This window comes from Pristiophorus japonicus, chromosome 25 (assembly GCF_044704955.1).
Source record: "Pristiophorus japonicus isolate sPriJap1 chromosome 25, sPriJap1.hap1, whole genome shotgun sequence".
Lineage (NCBI taxonomy): Eukaryota > Metazoa > Chordata > Chondrichthyes > Pristiophoridae > Pristiophorus > Pristiophorus japonicus.
This window is the reverse complement of record NC_092001.1, coordinates 31,400,856-31,424,346: the sequence shown is the minus strand read 5'-3', so window position 1 is coordinate 31,424,346 and position 23,491 is coordinate 31,400,856. Positions and strand designations below refer to the sequence as shown.

The 23,491-nt window shown below is 49.8% G+C and overlaps 1 long non-coding RNA gene across 2 annotated transcripts in view; it reads right to left on the bottom strand.

Annotated features, from left to right (window-relative positions):
* LOC139238089 (uncharacterized) overlaps positions 1-22,963 on the bottom strand; it is a 53,231-nt gene extending 30,268 nt beyond the window's left edge. Inside the window, exon 1 of one of the 2 annotated variants that reach the window (XR_011588569.1) lies at positions 22,612-22,963. This is a non-coding gene — a long non-coding RNA (uncharacterized lncRNA). Of the gene's footprint in view, positions 1-20,121; positions 20,203-22,611 lie in introns of those variants that run through there. The other variant, XR_011588568.1, reaches the window with a different exon arrangement.
* Positions 22,964-23,491: the final 528 nt, after the last annotated feature.

The following is a 23,491-nucleotide window of genomic DNA, read 5'->3' as shown; positions in this document are numbered from 1 at the left end:
CATCATCCCAAATATTAGAATTTATTAATAATAATAGTTTTATCAGTAACATTAACATAGATAAACATATTGTTTTAGAAAACATTCAGAACTTAAAAATAGATAGAGCAGCCGGGCAGGAGGATATCCATCCAAGGGTCCTCCAGGAGTTGGGACATGTGCTGTGTGAGCCCCTCCGGGAGATGGGACATGTGCTGTGTGAGGGTCCTCCGGGAGATGGGACATGTGCTGTGTGAGCACCTCCGGGAGATGGACATGTGCTGTGCGAGGGTCCTCCGGGAGATGGGACATGTGCTGTGCGAGGGTCCTCCGGGAGATGGGACATGTGCTGTGTGAGGGTCCTCAGGGAGATGGGACATGTGACATGTGCTGTGTGAGGGTGCTCCGGGAGATGGGACATGTGCTGTGTGAGCCCCTCCGGGAGATGGGACATGTGCTGTGCGAGGGTCCTCCGGGAGATGGGACATGTGCTGTGTGAGCCCCTCCGGGAGATGGGACATGTGCTATTTGAGAGTCCTCCGGGAGATGGACATGTGCTGTGTGAGGGTCCTCTGGGAGATGGGACATGTGCAGTGTGAGGGTCCTCCGGGAGATGGACATGTGCTGTGTGAGGGTCCTCCGGGAGATGGACATGTGCTGTGTGAGGGTCCTCCGGAAGATGGGACATGTGCTGTGAGAGTCCTCCGGGAGATGGATATGTGCTGTGTGAGGGTCCTCCGGGAGATGGGACATGTGCTGTGTGAGCTCCTCCGGGAGATGGACATGTGCTGTGTGAGGGTCCTCCGGGAGATGGGACATGTGCTGTGAGAGTCCTCCGGGAGATGGGACATGTGCTGTGTGAGGGTCCTCCGGGAGATGGACATGTGCTGTGTGAGGGTCCTCCGGGAGATGGACATGTGCTGTGTGAGCCCCTTCTGGAGATGGGACATGTGCTATGTGAGGGTCCTCTGGGCGATGGGACATGTGCTGTGTGAGGGTTCTCTGGGCGATGGGACTTGTGTTGTGCGAGCCCCTGGCATGTATGTTTAATAGCTCACTCTGAAATAGTTCCTACAGATTGGAAGGAGGCTAATGAAGTCCCCATTTTAATAAAAATGTGACAAGGCAGACCCGGGTAACCAGAGGCCCATCAGATTAATATCAGTAATAGTTAAGATGATTGAAAGAATCATAAGGGATGCAATATCTAAATACTTGGATAGGGAGGGACATATTATGTACACCACAACCCATTATAAAGAGTTCTTGTCTCACAACTCCAATTATATTTTATGAAGAAGGTACAAAGTTGGTGGATGAGGGAAGCCCAGTAGACATTGTCTACTTAGATTTCCAAAAACCTTTTGACAGTGTACCACACAAGAGGCTTCTCTATAAGATCGGAGCCTCTGGTACTGATAATATATTGAGCTGGATACAGAACTGGCTGCAGGATGCAGGTAAAGAGCAGTTGTAGATAGATTTGGATCTGTTTGGAGACCGGTGTCCTGCTTTTCACTATTTTTATTTATGATCTGGATTTTGGGGTTGGGGGCACAATTTGCAAATTTTGAAATTATACCAAGATCTGTGCGAGTGCTCGAACTGTAGAAGAAGCTCGTCTATTTCAGACAGATCTTAATGTGTTGGGACACTGGCCTCGTGTCTGGAAAATGATGTATAACTTCGATAAGTTCAGTGTTATGCATATGGGAAGGGCAAATGCTCAACATTCATACACCCTCCAGGGAAAGGCATTAAAGATAGTGGAGATAGAAAGAGATTTAGACATTCTAGTGAATACATCCTTAAATGTACACGAGCAATGCAGTGTAGCGGCAGCTAAAGCAAATAGGGTGAAGGGGTGTATCCATAGGACAATTGATTATAAGACGAGGCGTACTGTTTTGTCCTTATACAAGACCTTAGTCAGGCCACACTTCGAATACTGTGTCCAGTTTTGGTCTCCTCACATGGTGGGTGATATTGAGGTTCTGGAAAGGGTCACTAGACTAATTCCAAGTCTAAAGCATCTTAGTTACCAAGGTAGGTTAAAAGAGTTGGGACTCTTTACCATAGAGCAGTGTCGACTTAGCGTGATATGATTGAGGTTTATAAGATAATGAAGGTGAAAGAGAGTGGTCCAGCTGACCATTTATTTCAATTAAGTAGGTTAGACAGGACCAGGGATACAAATATCAGTTGTACAAGCCTAGATCCAGGTTATACATCAGGAGGTGGTTCTTTTCCCAGAGAACAGTAGACCTCTGGAACAAGCTGCCCTCTCATGTGCTGGATACAGACTCACTGAATTCCTTCAAGTAAAAGCTGGATTTGTTTCTGCCTGCGGCGGAGATTAACACTTACAGAAGTTAGGTACTGCAGGGAGTTTAATGGCAAGAGTGATCTGCTGGTCTGGTTTCGATCACTTAGATGGCTTGGAGAGGAATTTCATAGATTTTATTTTCCCAAATTGTCCAAGGTTTTTTTTTAAATCTGTATTTTTGCCTCTCCCAGTTGATCACATGGACGTGGGTGGAATGGAGTGTATACGCTGTGATATATCGCAATTGTGTGGGACAGGCTTGATGGACCAGATGTTCTTTACCTGTCCGTCATTTATAGTATGTATTAAAACGTTTCCCCTCCACTGTCCTGTCGAACACTACCAGAGCAGGTATAGCACTGATTAGATTCAGAGTAAAGCTCCCTCTACACTATCTCGTCAAACAATCCCAGAGCAGGTGCAGCACGGCTTAGATACAGAATAAATCTCAGGCTCTGAATTAGAGCCCACAGGCCCCGTGCTGACAGGCCCGGGTGAGCGGGGTCACTGGCCGCCATCTTGCACATGGCGGGATCAGGGTGCATGCGCGGCCATCTTGGTTTGGGGACAGAGAGTGGGCGGGGCTTCAGTATCTCTGTTCCCAACTGGGTCCCAGTGCCCGGGAGATGGAGCATTTTGGGCAACACATTTTTCATCATCATAGAATCAGAGACTGGTTACAACATGGAAGGAGGCCATTTGGCCTGTCGAGCCCATGCCGGCTATCTGCAAGAGCTTCTACTAATCCCACTCTAGCTACTCTGTCCAGACCCCTCATGATTTTGAACACCTCTGTCAAATCTCCTCTCAATCTTCTCTGTTCTGAGAGCAACCCCAACTTCTCCAGACTATCCACGTAACTGAAGTCCCTCATCCCTGGAATCTTTCTGCACGCTCTCAAAAGTCCTTTGTATACTTACTAAAATGCAGAAGCCAGAATTGCTCCAGCTCAGTCAACAATCTCCCCGCTGGAGTGGAACTAAACTACAGAACCAGTGGGAACCTGTCCAAACTTCATCGTCTCGAGACCAGGTCCAAGACCACCCCAATCTCTGTCGTTGAGCTACCGTACGCGGACAATACTAGCGTCTGCGAACACACAGAGGCTGAACTCCAAGTCATAGTCAACGTATTTACTGAGGCGTACCAAAGCATGGGCTTTACACTAAACACCTGAAAGTCCGAGGTCCACCACCAGCCTGTCCTCGCCGCACAGCACTCCCTCCACCCACCCCCCGCAGTCATCAAGATCCATGGCACGGCCCTGGACAACGTGGACCATATCCCATATTTCTTATCAACAAGAGCAGACATTGACGACATGATTCAACACCGCCTCCAGTGCAGCCTTCGGCCTCTTGAGGAAAAGAGTGTTTGAGGACCATACCCTCAAATCTACCACTAAGCTCATGGTCTACAAGGCTTTAGTAATACCCACCCTCAGAGACATGGACTATGTGCAGTCGACACCTCAAGTTTCTGGAGAAATAACAACAACGAGGTCTCTGCAACATCCTACAAATTCCCTGGGAGGACAGATGCACCAACGTTGGCATCGGCGGCCAGGCCAACATCCCCAGCATTGAAGCACGGACTACATTTGATCATCTCCGCTGCACAGGCCACATTGTTCGCATGCCAGACACGAGATTCCCAAAGCAACCACTCTACTCAGAACTCCTTCACAGCAAACGAGCCAAAGGTGGGCAGAGGAAACGTTACAGGGACACGCTCAAAGCCTCCCTGATAAAGTACAACATCCCCACTGCCACCTGGGAGTCCCTGGCTAAAGACCGCCCTAAGTGGAGGAAGAGCATCTGGGAGGGCGCTGAGCACCTCGAGTCTCATCGCCGAGAGCATGCAGAAATCAACCGCAGGCATCAGAAAGAACATGCGGCAAACCTGTCCCACCCACCCCTTCCCTCAACGACTATCTGTCCCACCTGTGACAGGGACTATGGCTCTCGTATTGGACTGTTCAGCCACGTAAGGACTCATTTTTAGAGTGGAAGCATGTCTTTCTCAATCCGAGGGACTGCCTATGATGATGATGATGACCCAGAATTGGACACAATACTCCAGTTGAGGCCGAATCAGAGTTTTACGTGCTTTCAACATAATATCCACACTTCTGTACTCTATACCTCTATTCATGAAGCCTAGGGTCCTGTAAGTCTTTGTAACCACTTTCTCAACCTGTGCTGCCACCTTCAGTGATTGTTGCACATATACTCCTGGGTCTCTCTGTTCACGCACCCCTTTACAATTGTACCCTTTAGTTTATATTTCCTCTCCTCTTTCTTCCTCCCAAAATGTATCACTTTTAAACTTTTCTACGTTAAGTTTCATCTGCCACATGTCTGCCCATTCCACCAGTCTGTCAGACTTTCTGAAGTCTATCACTATCCTCCTCACTGTTCACTGTACTTCCAAGTTTTGTGTGAGCTGTAGATTTGGAAATTTTGCCCTGTACACCCAAGTCTAGGTCATTAATATAGATTAAAAAAAGCAATGGCCCCAATACCGACCCCTGGGGAACAGCACTTCCTCCAGTCTGAAAAACAACCGTTCACCACTACTCTGTTTGTGTCACTTAGCCACTTTCATTAACATGCTGCCACTGTCCCAGTTATTCCATGGGCTTCGATTTTTCTGGTATTGGTAACACGCCCGGGATCAGTAAACACAAAACCCAGTCTGTTAATCACTTTCAGCTACTGGACTTAGCATGTGCCCCACAGCATCTCTTCTACCTTCAATATGTGAATAGAACATCACATCTGCAAACCTGGTTTAAGTTTATATCCACTCAGCAAATCTATTTAAGAAAAGCCTGTCAGCCAATGAGACACTGTTAAGGTGCCAGTGTGCTGCTGGCTTAATTGGCATTTTGCCTGTAATGGACTCCGTATTTTAGTCTCCGTATTTAAGGAAGGATATACTTGCATGGGAGGCAGTTCAGAGAAGGTTCACTAGGTTGATTCCGGAGATGAGGGGATTTACTTATGAAGATAGCTTGAGTAAGTTGGGCCTAAACACATTGGAGTTCAGAAATATGAGAGGTGATTTTATCGAAATATAAGATAATGAGGGGATTCAACAAGGTGGATGCAGAGAGGATATTTCCACTTACACGGGAAACTAAAACTAGGGGACATAGTCTTAGAATAAGCGGCCACCCAATTAAAACTGAGACAAGGAATTTATTCTCTGAGGGTTGTAAATCTGTGGAATTCTCTGCCCAGGAGAGCTGTGGAGGCTGGGTCTTCGAATATATTTAAGGCGGAAATAGACAGATCTTTGAGCGATAAATGAGTAAAGGATTATGGTGAGCGGGCAGGGAAGTGGAACTGAGTCCATGATCAGATCAGCCATGATCTTATTGAATGGCGGAGCAGGCCTGAGGGTTCAAATGACCTACTCCGGCTCCTATTTATTATGTTCTAACTGAACATTTCTCCCAGTGTAACCTTGTCTGTAATGAAATATGTGTCATTTAATTAGCCTCAGGTCCTTGCTCATGTCTGTTGCAGATTTCAGAGTTGATTCCAGAGATGAGGGGATTGACTTATGGTTGAGTAGGTTGGACTAAACATATTGGAGTTCAGAAGAATGAGGTGATCTTACTGTGGCCCTGAAGGTCAGTGTCCAGGCTGAAATTCTGATCCCACTGTAAGATCCTCCCCACAGAATGTCCTTTCTCAGCTCCAGCCAGGTGATGCTCAACACTCAGGTGAGAAAGACAAAAATCCACAGCAATGTGTTGAAAGCAACACTAATTTATATGTCTATATCACAAATATTAAACTCCAGTCGATTTCAGGAGTTATTACCATCAGTGTTACAGGAGTTATAAACCCCAACTGTCAGAATGAACACGATTTAGTCCGGGATGTGAATAACAGCAGAATCCAACCCCTGCAGTCACTTGTGAACTCGCTGATGTCTCAGCAGGTTGCCTGACAGAGTGAATCCCTTGCCACACTCAGAGCAGGTGAATGGCCTCTCCCCAGTGTGAACTCGCTGGTGTGTTAGCAGGTAGGATGATGTAGTGAATCCCTTTCCACACTCGGAGCAGGTGAACGGCCTCTCCCCAGTGTGAACTCGCTGATGTCTCAGAAGATGATGATGTAATGAATCCCTTCACACAGTCGGAGCAGGTGAACGGCCTCTCCCCAGTGTGAACTCGCTGATGTCTCAGAAGATGATGATGTAATGAATCCCTTCACACAGTCGGAGCAGGTGAACGGCCTCTCCCCAGTGTGAACTCGCTGGTGTGTCAGCAGGTTGGATGATGCAGTGAATCCATTCTCACATTCAGAGCAGCTGAATGGCTTCTCCCCAGTGTGAACTCGCTGGTGTCTCAGAAGATGGGATGATGTAGTGAATCCCTTCCCACAGTCAGAGCAGCTGAACAGTCTCTGCCCATTGTGAACTCGCTGGTGTCTCAGCAGGTCGGATGATGTCGTGAATCCCTTCCGACAGTCGGAGCAGGTGAACGGCCTCTCCCCAGTGTGAAATCGCCGATGTGTTTCCAGCTGGGATGGGTAGTTGAATCGTTTCCCACAATTCCCACATTTGCACGGTTTCTCCCCAGTGTGACTGCACTTGTGTCTCTCCAGTTTGACTGAAGCCTTGTCCACACACAGAGCATGTGTACCATTTCTCCCCACTGCGAATGGTGCCTTCTGCTTCCATGGTCAAAAGCTGATGATATTCCAGTTCCGATGTAGTGAGTGACTGTCAGATCTTGAGGTGATGTTTGGTTTGAGCTTCCAGTCGACAAATCCTCCCCTTTTAACACCTTGTACAGTGAATTTCAAACAGGAAAAGTGAGTGTGAGAGAGAACCCACAAAAACACAAAGGCAGGTTGTGAAATTGAGCTTAATGAATCTGATCATTTGTGGGGCCAGCACTAGAAAAAAGTGACCATGAAAGCTGCCGGATTGTCGTAATAACACATCTGGGTCACTGCTGTCCTTCAGGGAAGGGAAACCACCTCCCTCGACAGGCCCACATGGGAAATTGTTGTTCCCACTGGGCCCAGAAATACTGGGGGTGAAACCCAGCAGCTTCACCCCCCTCTGCATCCAGCTCAAACTGATGTAACAAACAGACCCACACAGGAGGCCAGGGAGTAACTTCCACATCCAGCGCCCACCTGATACAGAGCGGCTGGGAATTGCTGCGCCTGCTGTATAAATGTAAGTTGTTGTATTCCTGGTGTGGGGGAGGTGCTGCCCCCGTGGGTTGCTGGTGCTGGGCCCGGTGGCGCTGCCCGGGGACCGAGAGCCGCACTCGGCGCTGCCCGGGGACCGAGAGCCGCACTCGGCGCTGCCCGGGGACCGAGAGGGGCACTCGGCGCTGCCCGGGGACCGAGAGCCGCACTCGGCGCTGCCCGGGGACCGAGAGGGGCACTCGGCGCTGCCCGGGGACCGAGAGCCGCACTCGGCGCTGCCCGGGGACCGAGAGCCGCACTCGGCGCTGCCCGGGGACCGAGAGCCGCACTCGGCGCTGCCCGGGGACCGAGAGGGGCACTCGGCGCTGCCCGGGGACCGAGAGGGGCACTCGGCGCTGCCCGGGGACCGAGAGCCGCACTCGGCGCTGCCCGGGGACCGAGAGGGGCACTCGGCGCTGCCCGGGGACCGAGAGCCGCACTCGGCGCTGCCCGGGGACCGAGAGGGGCACTCGGCGCTGCCCGGGGACCGAGAGCCGCACTCGGCGCTGCCCGGGGACCGAGAGCCGCACTCGGCGCTGCCCGGGGACCGAGAGCCGCACTCGGCGCTGCCCGGGGACCGAGAGCCGCACGCGGCGCTGCCCGGGGACCGAGAGCCGCACGCGGCGCTGCCCGGGGACCGAGAGCCGCGCTCGGCGCTGCCCGGGGACCGAGAGCCGCGCTCGGCGCTGACCGGGGACCGAGAGCCGCGCTCGGCGCTGACCGGGGACCGAGAGCCGCGCTCGGCGCTTCCCGGGGACCGAGAGCCGCGCTCGCCGCTGCCCGGGGTCCGAGAGCCGCGCTCGGCGCTGCCCGGGGACCGAGAGCCGCGCTCGCCGCTGCCCGGGGACCGAGAGCCGCGCTCGGCGCTGCCCGGGGACCGAGAGCCGCGCTCGGCGCTGCCCGGGGACCGAGAGCCGCGCTCGGCGCTGCCCGGGGACCGAGAGCCGCGCTCGGCGCTGCCCGGGGACCGAGAGCCGCGCTCGGCGCTGCCCGGGGACCGAGAGCCGCGCTCGGCGCTGCCCGGGGACCGAGAGCCGCGCGCGGCGCTGCCCGGGGACCGAGAGCCGCACTCGGCGCTGCCCGGGGACCGAGGGCCGCACTCGGCGCTGCCCGGGGACCGAGGGCGGCACTCGGCGCTGCCCGGGGACCGAGGGCGGCACTCGGCGCTGCCCGGGGACCGAGGGCGGCACTCGGCGCTGCCCGGGGACCGAGGGCGGCACTAGGCGCTGCCCGGGGACCGAGGGCCGCACTCGGCGCTGCCCGGGGACCGAGGGCCGCACTCGGCGCTGCCCGGGGACCGAGGGCCGCACTCGGCGCTGCCCGGGGACCGAGGGCCGCACTCGGCGCTGCCCGGGGACCGAGGGCCGCACTCGGCGCTGCCCGGGGACCGAGGGCCGCACTCGGCGCTGCCCGGGGACCGAGGGCCGCACTCGGCGCTGCCCGGGGACCGAGGGCCGCACTCGGCGCTGCCCGGGGACCGAGGGCCGCACTCGGCGCTGCCCGGGGACCGAGGGCCGCACTCGGCGCTGCCCGGGGACCGAGGGCCGCACTCGGCGCTGCCCGGGGACCGAGGGCCGCACTCGGCGCTGCCCGGGGACCGAGGGCCGCACTCGGCGCTGCCCGGGGACCGAGGGCCGCACTCGGCGCTGCCCGGGGACCGAGGGCCGCACTCGGCGCTGCCCGGGGACCGAGGGCCGCACTCGGCGCTGCCCGGGGACCGAGGGCCGCACTCGGCGCTGCCCGGGGACCGAGGGCCGCACTCGGCGCTGCCCGGGGACCGAGGGCCGCACTCGGCGCTGCCCGGGGACCGAGGGCCGCACTCGGCGCTGCCCGGGGACCGAGGGCCGCACTCGGCGCTGCCCGGGGACCGAGGGCCGCACTCGGCGCTGCCCGGGGACCGAGGGCCGCACGCGGCGCTGCCCGGGGACCGAGGGCCGCACTCGGCGCTGCCCGGGGACCGAGGGCCGCACGCGGCGCTGCCCGGGGACCGAGGGCCGCACGCGGCGCTGCCCGGGGACCGAGGGCCGCACGCGGCGCTGCCCGGGGACCGAGGGCCGCACGCGGCGCTGCCCGGGGACCGAGGGCCGCACGCGGCGCTGCCCGGGGACCGAGGGCCGCACGCGGCGCTGCCCGGGGACCGAGGGCCGCACGCGGCGCTGCCCGGGGACCGAGAGCCGCACTCGGCGCTGCCCGGGGACCGAGAGCCGCACGCGGCGCTGCCCGGGGACCGAGTGCCGCACGCGGCGCTGCCCGGGGACCGAGAGCCGCACTCGGCGCTGCCCGGGGACCGAGTGCCGCACTCGGCGCTGCCCGGGGACCGAGAGCCGCACTCGGCGCTGCCCGGGGACCGAGAGCCGCACTCGGCGCTGCCCGGGGACCGAGAGCCGCACGCGGCGCTGCCCGGGGACCGAGAGCCGCACGCGGCGCTGCCCGGGGACCGAGAGCCGCACGCGGCGCTGCCCGGGGACCGAGAGCCGCACTCGGCGCTGCCCGGGGACCGAGAGCCGCACTCGGCGCTGCCCGGGGACCGAGAGCCGCACTCGGCGCTGCCCGGGGACCGAGAGCCGCACTCGGCGCTGCCCGGGGACCGAGAGCCGCACTCGGCGCTGCCCGGGGACCGAGAGCCGCACTCGGCGCTGCCCGGGGACCGACAGCCGCACGCGGCGCTGACCGGGGACCGAGAGCCGCACTCGCCGCTGCCCGGGGACCGAGAGCCGCACGCGGCGCTGCCCGGGGACCGAGAGCCGCACTCGGCGCTGCCCGGGGACCGAGAGCCGCACTCGGCGCTGCCCGGGGACCGAGAGCCGCACTCGGCGCTGCCCGGGGACCGAGAGCCGCACTCGGCGCTGCCCGGGGACCGAGAGCCGCACTCGGCGCTGCCCGGGGACCGAGAGCCGCACTCGGCGCTGCCCGGGGACCGAGAGCCGCACTCGGCGCTGCCCGGGGACCGAGAGCCGCACTCGGTTAAAAAGGAGGCAGACAAAAAGCAGGAAACTATAGACCAGTTAGCCTAACATCTGTGGTTGGGAAAATGTTGAAGAGTTCATTCTTAAAGAAGCATTAGCATGACATTTGGAAAAACATAATTCGGTCAGGTTGAGTCAGCATGTATTTATGACGGGGAAGTTAAGTTTGACAAATTTGCTGGAACTTTTTGAGCATGTAACGAACATAGAAACATAGAAAAATAGGTGCAGAAGGCCATTCGGCCCTTCGAGCCTGCACCGCCATTCAATATCATGGCTGATCATTCCCTCAGTACCCCTTTCCTGCTTTCTCTCCATACCTCTTGATCCCCTTAACCGTAAGAGCCATATCTAACTCCCTCTTGAATGTATCCAGTGAACTGGCCTCAACAACTCTCTGCTGCAGGGAATTCCACAGGTTAACAACTCACTGAGTGAAGAAGTTTCTCCTCATCTCAGTCCTAAATGGCCTACCCCTTATCCTAAATGCTATGATTATTTTCATTTTTGGTGTTATTCAAAACAGGTGGAAATACACAGCAAATGAAAACTTTAAAAAATTTGAAGAAAATATGCAATAGTAGCCAACTAAATCAGTTCACTATTAGGCAATGGCATATGTCATCAAACTCCTTCTCTGCTTGTACCATGTTGAAAAAAATTCTGAAATGAAATATTTTTGTCCTCAAATATCAGTCTATTTTTAAACAGTATGCAAAAGTTATAATTTTATCTCATCTCAAAATCACTAATCCATCATTCAGACCAGGCCTGGACATTTGGAAGAAATGCATTCTTTCTATTTTTGTCTTGTACAATACCAAACATTCAGTAATTCATTTTTCACATTTGTTCGGTCAGTTTCCGTTCAACACTGTCAGAGGTGCTTTCGATGAATTATGTTCCACTTCACATCATGGGCCAGGGTGGATAAAGTGGGTGTGTTGTATTTGGACTTCCAGAAGGCATTTGACAAGGTGCCACATAAAAGGTTAGTGCACAAGATAAAAGTTCACGGGGCTGGGGGTAATATATTAGCATGGATAGAGGATTGGCTAACTAACAGACAACAGAGGGTCTGGGTAAATGGTTCTTCTCGGGTTGGCAATCAGTAATGAGTGGGGTGCCGCAGGGATCAGTGCTGGGACCCCAACTATTTACAATCTATATTAACGACTTGGAAGAAGGGACCGAGGGGCCACTGTACAGCAAAATTCTAAAAGGACAAAGGGTGTTAAAAAAACAAGCCTGAAGGCTTTGTGCCTTAATGCAAGGAGTATCCGTAATAAGGTGGATGAATTAACTGTGCAAATAGATGTTAACAGATATGATGTGATTGGGATTACAGAGACGTGGCTCCAGGATGATCAGGGCTGGGAACTCAACATCCAGGGGTATTCAACATTCAGGAAGGATAGAATAAAAGGAAAAGGAGGTGGGGTAGCATTGCTGGTTAAAGAGGAGATTAATGCAATAGTTAGGAAGGACATTAGCTTGGATGATGTGGGATCTATATGGGTAGAGCTGCAGAACACCAAAGGGCAAAAAACGTTAGTGGGAGTTGTGTACAGACCTCCAAACAGTAGGGTGATGTTTGGGAGGGCATCAAACAGGAAATTAGGAGTGCATGCAATAAAGGTGCAGCAGTTATAATGGTGACTTTAATATGCACATAGATTGGGCTCACCAAACTGGAAGCAATACAGTGGAGGAGGATTTCCTGGAGTGCATAAGGGATGGTTTTCTAGACCAATATGTCGAGGAACCAACTATGGGGAAGGCCATCTTAGACTCGGTGTTGTGTAATGAGAGAGGATTAATTAGCAATCTCGTTGTGCGAGGCCCCTTGGGGAAGAGTGACCATAATATGGTGGAATTCTGCATTAGGATGGAGAATGAAACAGTTAATTCAGAGACCATGGTCCAGAACTTAAAGAAGGGTAACTTTGAAGGTATGAGGCATGAATTGGCTAGGATAGATTGGCGAATGATACTGAAGGGGTTGACTGGGGATGTGCAATTGCCGAAATTTAGAGACCGCTTGGATGAACTACAATAATTGTACATTCCTGTCTGGCGTAAAAATAAAAAAGGGAAGGTGGCTCAACCGTGGCTATCAAGGAAAATCAGGGAAAGTATTAAAGCCAAAGAAGTGGCATACAAATTGGCCAGAAATAGCAGTGAACCTGGGGACTGGGATAAATTTAGAACTCACCAGAGGAGGACAAAGGGTTTGATTCGGGCAAGGAAAATGGAGTACGAGAAGAATGCTTGCAGGGAACATTAAGACAGACTGCAAAAGTTTCGATAGATATGTAAAGAGAAAAAGGTTCATAAAGTCAAACGTAGGTCCCCCTGCCGTCAGAATCAGGGGAAGTCATAACGGGGAACAAAGAAATGGCAGACCAATTGAACAAGTACTTTGGTTCGGTATTCATGAAGGAGGACACAAACAACCTTCCGGATATAAAAGGGGTTAGTGGGTCTCGTAAGAAGGAGGAACTGAGGGAAAGCCTTATTAGTCGGGAAATTGTGTTGGAGATATTGATGGGATTGAAGGCCGATAAATCCCCAGGGCCTGATGGACTGCATCCCAGAGTACTTAATGAGGTGGCCTTGGAAATAGCAGATGCATTGACAGTCATTTTCCAACATTTCATAGACTCTGGATCAGTTCCTATGGAGTGGAGGGTTGCCAATGTAACCCCACTTTTTAAATAAGGAGGGAGAGATAAAACAGGGAATTATAGACCGGTCAGCCTGACCTCAGTAGTGGGTTAAATGATGGAATCAATTATTAAGGATGTCATATCAGCGTATTTGGAAAGAGGTGACATGATAGGTCCAAGTCAGCATCGATTTGTGAAAGGGAAATCATGCTTGACAAATCTTCTGGAATTTTGTGAGGATGTTTCCAGTAGAGTGGACAAGGGAGAACCAGTTGATGTGGTATATTTGGACTTTCAGAAGGCTTTCGACAAGGTCCCACACGAGAGATTAATGTGCAAAGTTAAAGCACATGGGATTGGGGGTAACGTGCTGACGTGGATTAAGAACTGGTTGTCAGACAGGAAGCAAAGTGTAGAAGTAAATGTGTAATTTTCAGAATGGCAGGCAGTGACTAGTGGGGTGCCGCAAGGTTCTGTGCTGGGGCCCCAGCTGTTTACATTGCACATTAATGATTTAGATGAGGGGATTAAATGTAGTATCTCCAAATTTGCGGATGACACTAAGTTGGATGGCAGTGTGAGCTGCGAGGAGGATGCTATGAGGCTGCAGAGTGACTTGGATATGTTAGGTAAGTGGGCAAATGCATGGCAGATGAAGTATAATGTGGATAAATGTGAGGTTATCCACTTTGGTCGTAAAAACAGAGAGACAGACTATTATCTGAATGGTGACAGATTAGGAAAAGGGGAGGTGCAACGAGACCTGGGTGTCATGGTACATCAGTCATTGAAGGTTGGCATGCAGGTACAGCAGGCGGTTAAGAAAGCAAATGGCATGTTGGCCTTCATAGCGAGGGGATTTGAGTACAGGGGCAGGGAGGAGTTGCTACAGTTGTAGAAGGCCTTGGTGAGGCCAGACCTGGAGTATTGTGTGCAGTTTTGGTCTCCTTACCTGAGGAAGGACATTCTTGCTATTGAGGGAATGCAGCGAAGGTTCACCAGACTGATTCCCGGGATGGCGGGACTGACCTATCAAGAAAGACTGGATCAACTGGGCTTGTATTCACTGGAGTTCAGAAGAATGAGAGGGGACCTCATAGAAATGTTTAAAATTCTGATGTGTTTAGACAGGTTAGATGCAGAAAGAATGTTCCCAATGTTGGGGAAGGCCAGAACCAGGGGTCACAGTCTAAGGATAAGGGGTAAGCCATTTAGGACTGAGATGAGGAGAAACTTCTTCACCCAGAGAGTGGTGAACCTGTGGAATTCTCTACCACAGAAAGTAGTTGAGGCCAGTTCACTAAATATATTCAAAAAGGAGTTAGATGAAGTCCTTACTACGAGGGGAATCAAGGGATATGGCGAGAAAGCAGGAAGTGGGTACTGAAGTTGCATGTTCAGCCATGAACTCATTGAATGGCGGTGCAGGCTAGAAGGGCCGAATTGCCTACTCCTGCACTTATTTTCTATGTTTCTATGTAACGTAGCCAAGTTTGCTGATGATACAAAGATGGGAGGAAAAGCAAAGTGTGAGGAGGACACAAAAAATCTGCAAAAGGACATAGACAGGCTAAGTAAGTGGGCAATAATTTGGCAGATGGAGTATAATGTAGGAAAGTGTGAAGTGATGCACGATGGCAGAAAAAAAATCAAAGATCAAGTTATTATTTGAATGGAGAAAGATTGCAAAGTGCTGCAGTACAACGGGACCTGGGGGTACTTGTGCATGAAACACAAAAGGTTAATATGCAGGGACAGCAAGTGATCAGGAAGGCCAATGCAATCTTTTCCTTTATTGCAAAGGGGCTGGAGTATAAAAGCAGGGAGGGCTTGCTACAGTTATACAGATTATTGGTGAGGCCACACCTGGAATACTGCATGCAGTTTTGGTTTCCATATTTTTGAAAGGATATACTTGCTTTGGAGGAAGTTGAGAGAGGGTTCACTAGGTTGATTCCGGAGATGAGGGGTTGACTTATGAGAAAATGTTGAGGAGGTTGGGCCTCTACTCATTGAATTCAGAAGAATGAATGAAAGGTGATTTATCGAAACGTATAAGATTATGAGGGGGCTTGACAAGGTAGTCGCAGAGAGGATGTTTTCACTGATAGGGGAGACTAGAACTAGGGAGCATAAACTTAGAATAAGGGCCCCCCCCATTTAAAACTGAGAGGAGGAGGAATTTCTTCTCTCAGAGGGTTGTAAACTTGTGGAACTCGCTGCCTCAGAGAGCTGTGTAAGCTGGGACATTGAATATATTTAAGACAGAGATAGACAGTGTCTTAATCGATAAGGGAATAAGGGGTTATGGGGAACGGGCAGGGAAGTGAAGCTGAGTCCACGATCGGATCAGCCATGATCGTATTAAATGGCGGAGCACTCTCGAAGGGCCGTATGGCCTACTCCTGCTCCTTTTTCTTTTGTTCTTATTTTCTTATGTAGTTGGTGTCTGGTACGGGAGTGTGGATTTGACTCTATCTGTCCATCTCTGGTATGTGGATGAGGATTTTACTCTGTATGTTAGTTTCTGATACGAGAGGTGGATTTTATCCTGTACATGTCAATTTCTGGTAATTGCCTGTGGGTTTCATTCTGTATCAAAAAGGGTCACATTACAACATAATTCTAAAGGGACAAAGAGTGTTAAAAAAACAAGCCTAAAGGCTCTGATTCTCAAAGCGAGAAGTATTCGATATAAGGTGGACGAATTAACTGCACAGATAGCTGTTAACGGATATGATGTAATTGGGATTACAGAGACATGGCTCCAGAGTAACCAAAGCTGGGAACATAACATCCAGGGGTATGCAATATTCAGGAAGAATAGGCAGAAAGCAAAAGGATGTGGGGTAGCGTTAATGGTTGAAGAGGAGGTTAATGCAATAGTAAGGAAGGACATTGGCTGGGATAATGTGGAATCTATATGGGTAGAGCTGTGAAACACCAAACGGCAGAAAACGTTAGTTGTGGTTGTGTACAGACCACCAAACAATAGTAGGGAGGTTGGGGATGGCATCAAACAGGAAATTAAGGACATGTGCAATAAGTGTATAGCAGTTATCATGGGTGACAACCTACATATTGATTGGGCTAACCAAACTTGTAGCAATACTGTGGTGGAACATTTCCTAGAGTGTTTCAGAGATTGTTTTCTCGACCAATATGTCGAGGAACCTACGGGTGAGCAGGCCATCCTAGACTGGGTTTTGTGTAACGAGAGAGGATTAATTAGCAATCTGGTCATGTGAGGCTCCTTGGGGAAGCGTGACCACAATATGGTAGAATTCTTCATTCAGATGGAGAGCAACCCAGTTATCTTCATTCAGATGGAGAGCAACCCAGTTAACTCAGAGACTAGGGTCCGGAGCTTAAAGGAAACTTCAATGGTATGAGACGTGATTTGGCTGGGATAAACTGGCGAATGATACTTAAAGGGTTGACGGTGGATAGGCAATGGCAGACACTTAAAGATCACATGGATGAATTACAACTATTGTACATCCCTGTCTGGCGTAAAAATACAACAGGAAAGGTGGCTCAATCGTGGCTAACAAGGGAAATTAGGGACAGTGTTAAATCCAAGGAAGAGGCATATAAATTGGCCAGAAAAAGCAGCAAACCTGAGGACTGGGAGAAATTTAGAATTCAGCAGAGGAGGACTAAGGGTGCAATTAGGAGGAGGAAACTAGAATATGAGAGTAAGCTTGCAGGGAACATAAAAACTGACAGCAAAAGCTTCTATAGATATGTGAAGAGAAAAAGATTAGTGAAGTCTAATGTAGGCCCCTTGCAGTCAGAATCAGGTGAATTCATAATAGGGAACAAAGAAATGGCAAACCAACTGAACAAATACTTTGGTCCTGTCTTCAGTAAGGAAGACACGAATAACCTCCCAAAAATATGAGGGGACCGAGAAGGAGGAACTGAGGGAAATCCTTATTCGTCAGGAAATGCTTGCAGTGAACCTGAAGGCCGATAAATCCCCAGGGTCTGATAGTTTGCATCCCAGAGTAGTTAAAGAAGTGGCCCTATAAATAGTAGATGCATTGGTGGTCATTTTTCAAAATTCCATGGACTCTGGATCAGTACCTATGGATTGGAGGGTAGCTAATGTAACCCCACTGTTTAAAAAAGGAGGGAGAGAGAAATTAGGAATTATAGACCAGTTAGCCTGACATCGGTGGTGGGGAAAATGCTGGAATCAATTAAAGATGCAATAGCAGAGCATTTGGAAAGCAGTGACAGGATCAGTCCAAGTCAGCATGGATTTATGAAAGGGAATTCTGATTGACAAATCTACTAGAGGTTTTTGAGGATGTAACTAGTAGAGTGGATAAGGGAGAACCAGTGGATGTGGTGTATTTGGAATTTCAAAAGGCTTTTGACAAGGTCCCACACCAGAGAATAGTGTGCAAAATTAAAGCACATGGTATTGGGGGTAATGTATTGACGTGGATAGAAGCAAAGAGTGGGAATAAACGGATTCTTTTCAGAATGGCAGGCAGTGACTAGTGGGGTGCCACAAGATTCAGTGCTGGGATCCCAGCTATTTACAATATATATTAATGATTTAGACGATGGAATTGAAAGTAATATCTCCAAGTTTGCAGATGACACTAAAGCTGGGTGGCAGTGTGAGCTGTGAGGAGGATGCGAAGAGGCTGCAGGTTGACTTGGATAGGTTAGGTGAATGGGCAATTGCATGGCAGATGCAATATAATGTGGATAAATGAGAGGTTGTCCACTTTGGTGGCAAAAACAGGAAGGCAGGTTATTACCTGAATGCTGACAGATTAATAAAAGGGGAGGTTCAAAGAGACCTGGGTGTCATGGTAGATTAGTCACTGAAGGTAGGCATGCAGGTACAGCAGGCAGTAAAGAAAGCAACTGGCAGGCTGGCTTTCATAGCAAGAGGATTTGAGTGTAGGAGCAGGGAGGTGTTACTGCAGTTGTAGAGGGCCTTGGTAAGACCACACCTTGAGTATGGTGTGCAGTTTTGGTCTCTTAATTTGAGCAAGGACGTGCTTGCTATTGAGGGAGTGCAGTGAAGGTTCACCAGACTGATTCCCGGGATGGCAGGACTGACATATGAAGAAAGACTGGATCGGCTAGGCTTGCACTCACTGGAATTTAGAAGAATGAGAGGGGATCTCAGAGAAACATATAAAATTATGACAGGACTGGACAGGTTAGATGCAGGAAGAATGTTCCCGATGTTGGAGAAGTCCAGAATCAGGGGTCACAGTCTAAGGATAAGGGGTAAGCCATGTCGGAATGAAATGAGGAGAAACTTTTTCACCCAGAGAGTGTTAAACCTGTGCAATGCTCTACCACAGAAAGTTGTGGAGTCCAGTTCGTTGGATATATTCAAGAGGGAATTAGATGTGGCCCTTACGGCTAAGGAGATCAAGGGGTAGGGAGAGAAAGCGGGAGTGGGGTACTGAAGTTGCAATTGACAGCCATGATCATATTGAATGGCGGTGCAGGCTCGAAGGGCCGAATGGCCTACTCCTGCACCTATTTTCTATGTTTCTTTCCATTCTTGGTGTGTGATGTGTATTTTGCGCTGTATCTGTCCATCTCTTATGTGAATGTGAGCTCTACTCCATACCCGTCATTCTCCAGTATGTTAGTATTGTTTTACTGTGTACCACCAATTCCTGATAGAGTATTCGTTTTACTTTTTAACTGTCAATTTGTGTTATGGAGGTGAGTGTTTATGGTGACTCGGTCGGTCTCTGGTAAATGAGTCTGAGTCTCACTCTGCATCTATCTGTCTCTGCTATGAGTGTGGGCCTTTCTCTGTATCTCTCCATTTGTATTATGGGAGTCTGGGTTTTATTTTGTACCTGTCACATTCTGACATGAGATTGTGGGCCTCACTCTATAACTGCCAGTTTCTGCTTAATTGTGAGTGGACTTTCCTTTGTCCCTGTCAGTTTCTGGAATGAAAGAGAGGTCTTTACCCTGTACCTGTCAATTACTGGTTCGTGAGTCAGGGCATGTCACTGTATGTCAATTTATGTTATGGGAATATGGATTGTAATATGTCAGCCTCTGATATGTGAGTGTTTGTATTTTTCTGTAACTGTCAGGTTTTGTCGTGTGTTGAGGTGTAATCTGTGCCTCTCAGTTTCTGATATGCTAGATTGTACCTATTTGTTCCTGCTACTTGATTGTGTGTTTTCGACTGTACCTGTCAGTTCCTGCTGTGCGAGTGTGAAATTTGCTCTGTATTTGCAAGTCTCTCGTATGAGAACGTGAGAGTCAATTTTACTTTTAACCTGTATTTCTATAATATGTGAATGAAGATTTTGCCTTCTCCTTGTCATTTTTTCTGATGTGTGGTTGTGGGTTTTATTCTGCCCCTATCAGTTTCTGCGATGCAAGTAACAATTTTACTTACTGCCTTTCAGTTGTCCGATATGTGCCCAGGGGATTTACACTTTACCTGTCACTCTCTAGTATGCAAGTGGGGATTTTATTCTATTACTGTCACTTTCATATATGTGGGTGTGTGTTGTATACTGTATCTGTCAGTCTGTGGAACAGGAATGTGGGTTTTATTCTGCACCTGTCATCTTCTGGTATGTTCGGGGGGTTTAAATACTGAATCCGTCAGATTCTGAAACATGAATATGGCTTTTGCTCTGTACCCATCATCTTCTGATATGCGAGTGTGGTTTATACGTTCTATTGGCTATTTTTTCTGATAGATGATTGTCTTTTATTCTTCACCTGCCAGTTTCTGGCAAGTGAGTGTGGGTGTTTAATGTACCTGTCAGTGTGATCTGTTTCAATGGTGAAACAGCATGTGATTCTACTGCTCCATGTGGCTGTAAGATTCACAATGTAACTCTGTCACTTCGGATCACTGTGGGACTGACAGCTTCTGCTGCCTGTGACAATAGGATTGAGGCCAGTTCTGTGTCTCTGTGCTCTGTGAGTGATAATCTACTTACTGTGTGTGAGAAGGAGCTGACTGCACTGTTCCTTGTATTCCGGGTGGAAGAAAGCTCACATTTGTTCTGGCTAAAGAATTTTGCTCTGAGAATAATAATACGAGAACATTAGTAATTCTAAGAGATGGATGCGGGGGAGATTATGAGGGAGTGGCAATATATCTCTCGACCACCAGCAACATGGTTCTGGAGAACTCAGCTCACCGAAACATTATAACCCGTCTTTAAAATATCTTCTCCCACACTCCTCTCCTGGTGCCTGCAATAGATGCACTTTGTGAAATTCCCCACATCCTCACTGTCAGACTGTGTTTCCACTGCTCACTGTCCAAGAACAACAGACACGGTGAGATTGGAACTGAATCAGGAACATTCACTACTGATTTGGGGAAAGGCGGCAGCAATGATTTGAAAGAGCGAGTGGTTTACTTTCTCTGTTACCTTACACTGTCCGCACACAGCCCGAGAATGGCCTCTCCCTTCCCCCACTCACATCATGTCCCGGAACTAGTTCCTGATCCACTCTGCCTCTTACACACAGCCCCTGAGGGAACTAAACCAGGAACGTTCACTCCTGGTTTGGAGAGAGAAAGCAGCAGATTGTAAACAGCAGATTCTGCCCATTCTGTCTCTGTTACCCTTGACACACACTGTCCACTCACAGCCCGAGAATGGCCACTCCCTTCCCCCACTCACACCACGCACTGACACTGATTCTTGGTCCACTCTGCCTCTTACACACAGCCCCCGACTCCCCCTGAACTCCCCCCGGACTCAATGCCGATCTCTGAGCCCATCTGCGGACACGCTCCCAAAGCGCTGTGCTGCTGTAAGGAGGCTGCTGCTCACTGCCTTACCCCGGGGTCACTGTGTCTCCATTCCCGGCTGTTTTAAACCATCTTCTTCCACTCACTGAGTGAATGGCGATCACAGGCAGGGCTGGGGGAGGAGAGGGTGCATGTGCTCTTCTGCTCACTGGGAATTGACACAGGGGGCGAGGCTGAACCACGCATGCACAGCTCTCTGCAATAATTCAATCTGTAAAAATCAAAGTGCACTTTTCCCAATTTACTTTTATCAGAATCTGAGCAAAGGAACTGGGCCTGGGGGGAAAGGACAGAGAATGATTAAAGCTGCAAGCCTTGTCCCTTGGAAATGATCAATTTGGGATCATTCCGTGCAGGGTGTTTCTCTCCATGAGCCAGTATTCAAAAAGCAATCCTGCAGCAACATCGGAGGGACGAGGGAGTGGGAGTGTTTGCCGGGACCGTGCCGGAGTTAATATATGACAGAAACAGTCAGAGATCAGTTTAATAAGAATAAAACACTCGGTCACTGAGATTAATACTGAAGTCGATAATCAAGGGGCTATAGTGAGGGAAGAACTTTATACAATAACTATGCATAATGAAGTAGTACTCGGTAAAATAATGGGACTAAAGGCAGACAAGTCACCTTGCCCTGATGGTTTACATCGTAGGGTCTTAAGAGAAGTGGCTGCAGAGATAGTGGACACATTAGTTGTAATCTACCAAAATTCCCTGGATTCTGGGGCAGTCCCAAAAGATTGGAAAACTGCAAATGTAAAGCCTCTCTCTAAAAAAGGAGGCAGACAAAAAGCAGGAAACTATAGACTAGTTAGCTTAACATCAGTTATTGGGAAAATGCTGGATTCCATTATTATGGAAGTAGTAGCGGGACATTTGGAAAAGCATGATTCAATCAAGCAGAGTCAGCATGGCTTTATGAAAGGGAAATCATGTTTGACAAATTTGCTGGATGTAATGAGTAGGATGGATAAGGCAGAACCAGTGGATGTGGTGTATTTGGATTTCCAGAAGGCATTTGATAAGGTGCCACATAAGAGATTATTGCACAAGATAAAATATCATCAGGTTGGGGGCAGTATATTAGCGTGGATAGAGGATTGGTTAACTAACAGAAAACAGAGAGTCGGGATAAATGGGTCTTTTTCCGGTTGGCAAATGGTAACCAGTGGGGTGCCGCAGGTATCGGTGCTGGGTCCTCAACTATTTACAATCTATATTAATGACTTGGAAGAAGGGACCGAGTGTAATGTAGCCAAGTTTGCTGATGATACAAAGATGGGTGAGAAAGCAAATTGAGGAAACAAAAAATCTGCAAAGGGAGATAGACAGGCTAAATGAGTGGACAAAAATTTGTCAGATGAAGTATAATATGGGAAATTGTGAGGTTATCCACGTTAGCAGAAATAATAGAAAAATAAATTATAACTTAAATGGAGAAAAATTGCAAAGTGCTACAGGACAGAGAGACCTGAAGGTGTTTGTGCCTAAAACACAAAAAGGTTAGTATGCAGGTTCAGGAAGTAGTCAGGAAGGCAAATGTAATGTTGGCCTTTATTGTAAGGGGGATAGAATAAAAAGCAGAGAAGTCCTGCTACAAGTGTACAGGGTATTGGTGAGACCACACCTGGAATACTGTGTATTTAAGGAAGGATATACTTACATTGGAGGCTGTTCAGAGGTTAATTCCGGCGAGGAGGTGGTTCTCTGATGAGGACAGGTTGAGACGGTTGGGACGATACACTTTGGAGTTCAGAACAATGAGAGAAATCCGAGGTGTGAGAATAAAATAACTCAGTTGTTACTTTACCAAGATGGCCGCGCATGCGCTTTGCTGCTCTGTGAACTAACATGGCGGAGGACTGACCCTGCCTTCCTGTACAAAGATGGCCGCCGTTACCCTGGGCCTGTGACCGGGAGAAAGCCTCGAGGCTGCAGTCGACGATATTCCGGTTGTTATTCCTGGCTTCCGTCGGGCACCAGTTGTTTATGAAGCCTCCCCGGCTACCCGCTGGTCCATTACTCACCTCCGCCCCGTGGAGATGAGCTGTTTTGCGGAGCACATATCACCACAGCCGCACCGCCATTATACACACCGCGCATGCTCCAAATACAGCCAGGTCTCGCGCCTGCGCAATGGGCCCATGTTGTCTGGGCTGGGCACATTCTCTATCGCTGCGAATGCTGGGTAAATACCCAAGATCACTTCAGTGAATGGGACAGGATATAATGGGCCCCCATTGGGCACTGAACCATGTTCATTCTGGCACTTAGACTTTGTTTCTGCTGCTCTGAATAACCCTGTACCTGAGCTGGAGATTAATGTTCTGTCTCAATATTTAATAAATCAGCTTATTTCAAACACCGTGTGTCGAATATTTGATTTCTCCATAACCATCATCATCATAGGCAGTCCCTGGAAGCGAGGATGACGTCTTTCTACTCCAAAAAGGAGTGAGTTCACAGGTGTTTTAATGAAGGACCTAATATTGCAGATCCCGAGCTACATCTTGAAAGGTGGAAGCTGTCTGTGCTTGGATTTT